Consider the following 7,447-nt stretch of genomic DNA (forward strand, 5'->3'; position numbering starts at 1 on the left):
TTCACCTGGTATTGGGTGAGTATTACTGACAGAAGGATCCAGAAGGCCTCAGGAAGAGGTTTTGTCTGGAATTGCTGTCCTGCACTGCTTTTTCCTATGGCAACTTTGGGAGAGCCCAGGCTCCCCCTCAGGGCTGCTGGCCTGGGTTACCTTAACTATTTCCTCTGGTGTAGGCAGTTCTATTTAACGTGCAGATTATACACCTTATGTTCCTATATCTATGAAATCGCTGGATGTTGCATTTCTTGTAGTACTCTATGGGTTGTCAAATCCTCTTCTAAACGTCTTACGTGCTTAGAGTTAAAACATTCATTGAGCTACTAAGCAAAGGAGATATTATTATTTGCAGTCAAAATGTTGAATGGGTGGTTTGTGGTCACCACGTCCTTCAAGATGCTAAAACTGGCAGATCTTATCCTTTCAAATCTATTTTTTATTCATGGACAGGGAGAGGAAAACGCATTTTCTGCTCTTCCAGCTCCCAACTGGGTTTTTGGTTTCAAGTGAATTAGTCACTGACCTGAACCAGACAAATACATTGAAAGGAACAGACAATTCTGTGCCATTGCTGGAATGGCTGTCACAAGGTTTGTCACCGTGTGGCAGAGGGGTGGGCAGCCCATCCCACCAGTGGGATCCCTGGTCAGTAGCTCTTATTGCCCTGCTATGTATCACTATTTAGTCTTCACGCTGAAAATATGGGGCAGAGTAGCCACAGCAGACAACGAAAAGGCTTTCTCATCTCATCATGAAGCCAGAAGACTGCAGGACAATGGTCATTTCATTAAGGTAAAGAGAAAATAAAGAGTGGTTGTAGAGTATGATGTGAATTTGACCATTCAGAATGGATAATTTCAGCTTAGAAAAAACATACATTTTCCTGACCCTGATTGAGCTTGTGGTGTCCCTATCACACAGAAACACCACGTCCCTGCCCTTGCTCTGCCAGCCCCATTCCGCTGCCCTGGAAGCACAAGCTGTTCTCCATCAGTTTATGGCTGATGAGACCCCATTGCACAGCCTGGTGTGCTCCTGCAGGTTATTTCCCTCATGGTAGGGGCAGCACCCAGAAAGCACTGTGCTTGATTTGCTTCTGTTAACTCCTTGCCAGGATAATGCTAAGATACAGATTTAAAAGAAGTTTTTGCAGTTTGATGAACAATGCAAGCACTGTGTAGCTAATTACACTAACACATATTTATTACTCTTTAAGGCATTCCAGTTTTCAGGTTGGGACATCCTGTAGCTACCTAAAGCAGAGCGTTTTGAACATCTCTGTCTTCTTTATCTGCTTAGCTTCTGACTGTTTATTGCACAGCAGCTGCTGAAGACTCTCCTGTCCGTACAGATCATGCAAGACACCCATGGCAAACCACAGTGTGCGGATGTGATATAACGCTGGGAGAAGTGAAGCATTTGTCTTCCAGCCTTCCCTTTGTCCTACCTGGGATCTCACCCCTTCTTCTTGCAGCAGGATTGGAACAGCATTTCTCACCTGCAGAAGTAACTGTTGGATTTGATGACCTACTTCCCCACTCAACACTCATGAACTGTTCTGTAAAGCAGCATCCCAGCAGCAGTGCAGCCTTTGGCAGCTTAGACTGGTTTGGGACACAACATGGGACATGCACACACGCGTGACTGGTCCCCACGTGATACAGACATGGCACTGTGGACTGAAAATAAACTGAAATGAGTGAGACACATGGATGCTAAATGATGAGGAATCCCCCAGCCATCATTGGCAGGCTACAGGCAACAAGGCCTCAAAGTGATTTTACCTGACACCCTTTACTATGGAGATTTTGGTTCTACAAGATCCAGAGCTAAGTTTCTTCTATTTTCTTCCCACTTCTATAGAAAAAAAAACTTAATTCCATCACTTCTGCAAGCATGTATCAATCACAAGGTGCCTGAGCAGGGCCGAGTTACCTTATACTCCAAATATGTTTTGGTAGCTTATATCCCAAACCAATCTACATCTTGGTGTTTCCTTCACACAGCTGACTTTCCCAAGCCTGCAAAGCTGCCTGACTATCCTGCTTTTATTGCCAGCTGTGGGCCCTGCCCCCTCCCCCCCCCAGGCTGCCCAAAGCCCTACTGCAGCCCACCTGATGCCCCAGGGCAGGACATGGTGCAGCAGGGGGCTGGGCAGACTGCTGGAGGGCTGGTGTGCCCAGAGATGAGACTCACTGCTGAGCTGGAGCAGTTCCTCTGCAGCATGGCTCCTATCCTTTCCCTTTTCTCACTGAGTGACACATTTGGTCTGCCCATACAGCCTTACAAGGCAACATATTGCAAGTTCTGAATTAGTATTATTTCTGGTCATTGTGGTTTCAAGCACTTCTATGTCTGACCAGGTGGATGCTGGCATCCCACTGCCCACTGGCACCACAGCCAGGCTGAGGCAATGGCAGCTCCAGAGCCCTGTGCACAGGGCAGCCCCACTCTGTGCAGCCCCCCCATGTTTTCCTCCTGTCTGATCTCCTTCCTCCCCTTGCTGTCCCTATGCTAATCAGTACAGGACAGCTTCAGATCTTGCTGGCTGTATTACACAGACCAATTGTAGACTCAGTTTCCATTTCTGTCAGTTTCTGGTTGGTTGGTGGGCTGTTTGGTTTTGAGCAATCTATACAAAGCTGTGAGCTCTGCCTGCTTGGAGCAGATCCCCACCATCCTCACCATCCCCAGTGGTCTGGGGCAGTTAATGCCTTCCCTTGTTACAAAGTAGCTTCTCCAATCTTTTCATGTATCTCAAGACAAGTTAAACACGTTGTCACATCACAAGGGAAGTCCTCTAAAATCTCTGGGCAACAAAAACTACCATTTAGTAACTGATTTACTATGTCTTGATTCTTCAAGCTGCCCTTGATAAAAAAAGAGAAAACAAAAACGTGGTAGTACAGCAGCAACTTTATTGTAACGTGGAAGGAAACAAAAAGATCATGACTAAATATAGCATTTGTTGCCAGAATCATATTTCTGCTGGCCAGACTGCACTGGCAATGTCACCAATGGGGAGGAGTTCCAGACCTGCTTTCAGATTTGCCTTCTGCTGCTATTGACCTGAGTTCTGAGAAATAATGTTTAATTCCTTGTATGTTTAATTCCTTGTATGTAACAATGACATCCAGCATTATATATGGGAAAAAACAGAGATCACTTGGGTTTGGTGATTTAAATGTATGCAATCCAAGGTTCTAGCCTGGTTCTTCCTTCATAGCCAGCACATTATGAACATAACGGTGACAATCACCTGTTAAGTGACACACATCAGCTCTTTGAAACTTTCTTGTGGGATTTTAGGAACATTCCTCTTTCATGTGCCTTTTCAAAGGCCGTCTGCATACTCTTACTCAAGACTCGGCACTTTCTCTTCCTTCTCCTGTACAACTTATGGCAGTACATTGTATAACGACAAGTGACCAAAAAAAAAAAAAAAATCAATTTGTAATCTGATTTGAGGGGTTTGATTTCCTCTGATGAGTTTAAATTTCATTAAAAGCAACCTTATTCGAACATAAAAGAAATCCTTGAAGGGTAAAACAGGGAATTGTCTCAAAGAGTATAAAGAATCCAAACTCTTTTGTGCTATTTATTCATGGCATTAATTGTGTGGTCCGGCGCGCGGTGTCGGTTGGCAGATGCTCGGTTATCAGGCTCAGCGATCTGCACGAGGAGGGGGAAAAAAAGCACAAGGGCTCACATTCAAAAATCGTTCTTTGGCATATTGACACTTCAGTTATCAACAGCCCTTATTATCTGCTTAGCGGTAGATCGCAGCTTGCCGGTGACATAATAAGCTACAAATCACTGATGGGGCCTTTCTGCATTCTCCTAATTGTATGTATTCTCTAGAAAAAAATTATCATTGGGCCTCTTGTCTTGATGAGAAATTGACATTTTCTGGCTGATTCTGCGCAAGCACTATGCGGGGAGATAAGACTTATAGTTGTTTTAAAGGAGTGCAGCCATTCTTTCAGGGGCCTCTTTATTGCTCTAGTTGACCCACTTGATGAGTATGGATTTCATGAGGTCTTTTTCAGCATTTGAACTATAAAAGGTTCAGAATGACACCACCCCTTATAGACAAAAGATAACCTTGCCCTTTGAATATATTGATTCTTTATTAACTAGGCTGTTTAATGCAATGAAATGAGGCATTAGATTGAAGCCTATTTCAAGTGCTTTGAATAATCTTTAAAAGCTTGAAAGACTTTAAAAAGCTGCTCTGCAATAATTGGCATATACTTTTAGAGACTCTATTCCTTCATTTCGATTAAGGAAATTTTATCATCTTCTTCTTTGCATTTCTAAACTTGGCGTGAGCTGACACAACATGTTTTCCTGACGGGGTGATTACCAAGTTATGGATGTAGATGTGTCCCGGGTGCTGGATCGCTCTAGGACCTGTAGTCCGCACTGCAGAATGTGTGTTTTACTTTCTTTTGTGTTTTCTTTGTATTGGATGTTAGACCAACCATTTAGACACTTGTTATTCAAACCTTTGAAACGAACCTGAAAGGAACAGTGCCAGTAGGCATCGTGCAGACTTTCATCCCCATAAGAAGTCTTATTTTTGTGGAGTGCGTCTGATTGTGCCGGTGGTTAGACACGGTACGCAGGAACATACACAGAGTGAAATGGCTGTCAATGCAAAATAAGTGCTCTCTATTTTTAACATCAAATACGAAAATGATGGAAACATCGGAGGAAACACAGTTAAACATCCTGTCTTTGCTTATTTCTAGGATGTGGCTACAGCACACTGCAGCTCCTCATCACACTCCATCACTGAACTACAGAAGCATGGGGCACCAAAGGCACCCTACCCATCCTGTAGAGGAATACACACGTGCATGTACGTATTTTATCTTCCAAGCTCGGCTATCTCGGTGCCTTCTCGACATTTCCAGCAGCCCCTGGTAGTGTTGGAGCAGAAATGGCCTGGTCTTCTGCCTCCTGTGCCAGGACACTTGCTCGGCTTCAGGTCGGTACTGGAGCTGCCTCCAATGCACACACCCTGTGCCCAGGAGCTCTGGCTCATGCCCACCTCAGGTCAATCACACTCAGGTACATGATACGCACACTACGCATGCTGGAGTCCAAGGGACAACATATTTCAGTGTTATGGTTATCAAAAACATTTGCTTTCTTATCAGCATTGTGAAAACAAGCAGGTTGACCTTCGGTGCGAAAGCACCACATGGAAAATTTGGGTTGTGCTGCGTTTAAAATAACTTTTCCTGTTGACAGAATCTCACAATGCCGTCTGAAAATGGAACAAAAAGAAGCAGCTCTGCCGTTACCTTTACATACGGGCTGTCTGGGACGCTTCACCGTGGTGGAGCAGCAGGTAGCTGCCTTCCTTCCCAGGATCCTGGCTTCTTCCCAGGGCAAACCTATTTCGTGGCTTATGGTTCTGAATCCAAATGTGAGTATGAGCGCTGGTGGTTAGAAATGAGAGCCCTGGTGCTGCATTCTTTTGTTTTGGGTTTAGTCTCTTGGGTTTTGGGTTGGTTTTTTTTTAATAATCAAAGCAGATAAAATTACTAAAAAATGAAATTCACAGACAAGAAATACTTTAATTAAATATTGTGTAAAATGAACATTTTTTTTTTATACAGTTAAATATATGAAAAAATGTACAGATAAAACAATCTTATTGTAGGGTCTTTAACAGTAAAATCTACCATTTAGTGAAGCTTTCCATTCGGAGACGATGAAGCGATGGGTGCTCTAAGTCATCTAAAACACAAACAGGTTGCAGTTATGAAGAAACTTGCAAACGTTCTTAACGTGTACACGTGACCTCTTTGTTAGCTCTGAACCTTATTAGGCAAAATATAACTGAGGCAATTCAGTTCCAAAGTGACTTCTCAGGCTTTTCCACTTAGCTAAGCCTTATTGGTTATCACCAAATAAATGCACAGGGCATTTCTTGGCTGTGACACACTGTATCTTTCTTTTAAACCCTTTAATAAACACTTTACTAAAATGTGCATTATTTATTTTATCTTTTTTGCCCAGAAAGGATAAAGGAAAAAAAAAAAAAAAAAAGGAAAAAAAAAAAGGAAAAAAAAAACGAAAGAGAGAAAAAAAGATAAAAAAGAAAGAAAGAGATCCCTCCTTTTTGGTTCAACCCTTAAATTCTGCTGCAGTTTGCAAAACGTTTTGCAGTGCTGCGTTTGCAAACCATTTAGTGCAAAGGAAAAGAAAACCGAACGCGTTTCTCACTATGGATTTGGCACTAACAGCCACAAAACACGATGGAGGTCATTCCAGTTTAAAAAGTACAGTTGTCAGTGGGTCTATTACAAAAAGTTCCGTTAAAAAAGCGAGAAACCAACCTAAACAAACCCCAGGCGTTTAAAAATCACGTGTGATCCTGATCTCGAGTGAAACTTGTCTTTGTTTTAAACAGTGCAGGGTTCGGGAGGATGCAGAGTGCAGCAGAAAAGAGACACATAAAGGAGTGATAGTGTTGGACACCGGGTTTGTGCTTTTCTTTTACACCAGAACTCATTCAAATGAAGTAGCAGTTAACAATTGTGGTGTAAGCCTGTGATAAAACAGCACAAAAGTTCTTCAAAGAAGTTCACTTTTAAGGCATCGGAGAAGTTAATGTGGCAAACGTTTTAATTAAAACATCAGAAGTGGATTTATTTTAAGCTTTTAGGCCTCTGACTTTTCCCAGTAAACACAGTTCAGCTATGTGGCAAAGTCATGGGTGGCAGCTAACAACGACTTGTTACAGCCTTTGGAATAAGGTAAAATAAACCAAACAAAAAGAACAACAACCAAACAAACGGAACGAAAGAAAATAGAAGGAAAATAAAGGGGGGGAGGGAGGGGAAAGAAACAAAAATAAGGGGGGGGAGGGGGAAAGAAAAGCAACCACAAAACAGATTCCTCTTTTTTGTGGCTGTATCACATGCACATATTCTACTAGTATTCATTACAGCCGCGTGGCACAAATTGGATTTGACTATACAACAAACAACTTCTTTTTCAAAATTATTTGTTCTGATAACTTAAAAATCATATAAAAATAAATGATGAATTTGACTTTTCCTCAAAAACAATAATAAAAAAAAAAAAAAGAAAGAAAAAAAAAAAAGAAAAGAGTAAAGAAAAGGATGGAAAGTCTAAATAAGAGCAACTTCACCAAGTACAAACAAAACTCATGGACGCTGATTTACTTCAAAGAAAAACATGAAGGCGACTGCTGTTGGCTGAATGCTGCTCTCAGCATCACCATTCCAGGCCATGACAAAAAGCAATACGTACAAGGAAAAACAAATGGTGGAAAGCAATATACAAAATTTCAAAGATAAATACAATATTTATAGTTGATATGTTACAAAATAAATTCCCTTAGTGACTGCGAGTGTTGATGTGAAAGAAGGTGTTGCAATGGGTAAGACTATTTTATTCCTTACAGGCT

The 7,447-nt window shown here is 42.0% G+C and overlaps 1 protein-coding gene and 1 long non-coding RNA gene across 30 annotated transcripts in view; one reads left to right on the forward strand and one right to left on the reverse strand.

The window, feature by feature from the left end:
- Positions 1 to 3,660: 3,660 nt before the first annotated feature.
- The window catches only part of LOC146760028 (uncharacterized), a 54,862-nt gene continuing 51,075 nt past the window's right edge, over positions 3,661 to 7,447 (forward strand). The window contains exons 1-2 of the long non-coding RNA XR_014948998.1: positions 3,661 to 4,861; positions 5,257 to 5,434. This is a non-coding gene — a long non-coding RNA (uncharacterized LOC146760028). The remainder of the gene's footprint in view (positions 4,862 to 5,256; positions 5,435 to 7,447) is intronic.
- EBF3 (EBF transcription factor 3) overlaps positions 5,566 to 7,447 on the reverse strand; it is a 113,090-nt gene continuing 111,208 nt past the window's right edge. For 21 of the 29 annotated variants that reach the window (XR_014948997.1, XM_085555391.1, XM_085555388.1 and 18 more), the window contains one exon: positions 6,637 to 7,447. This exon is cut by the window's right edge and continues 1,079 nt beyond it. The gene's annotated coding sequence lies outside the window, so the exon portion shown is untranslated. The other 8 variants (XM_085555386.1, XM_085555385.1, XM_085555384.1 and 5 more) reach the window with 1 other exon arrangement.

This window comes from Coturnix japonica, chromosome 8 (genome assembly GCF_054131305.1).
Source record: "Coturnix japonica strain WE chromosome 8, WE-NBRP24, whole genome shotgun sequence".
Taxonomy (NCBI): domain Eukaryota; kingdom Metazoa; phylum Chordata; class Aves; order Galliformes; family Phasianidae; genus Coturnix; species Coturnix japonica.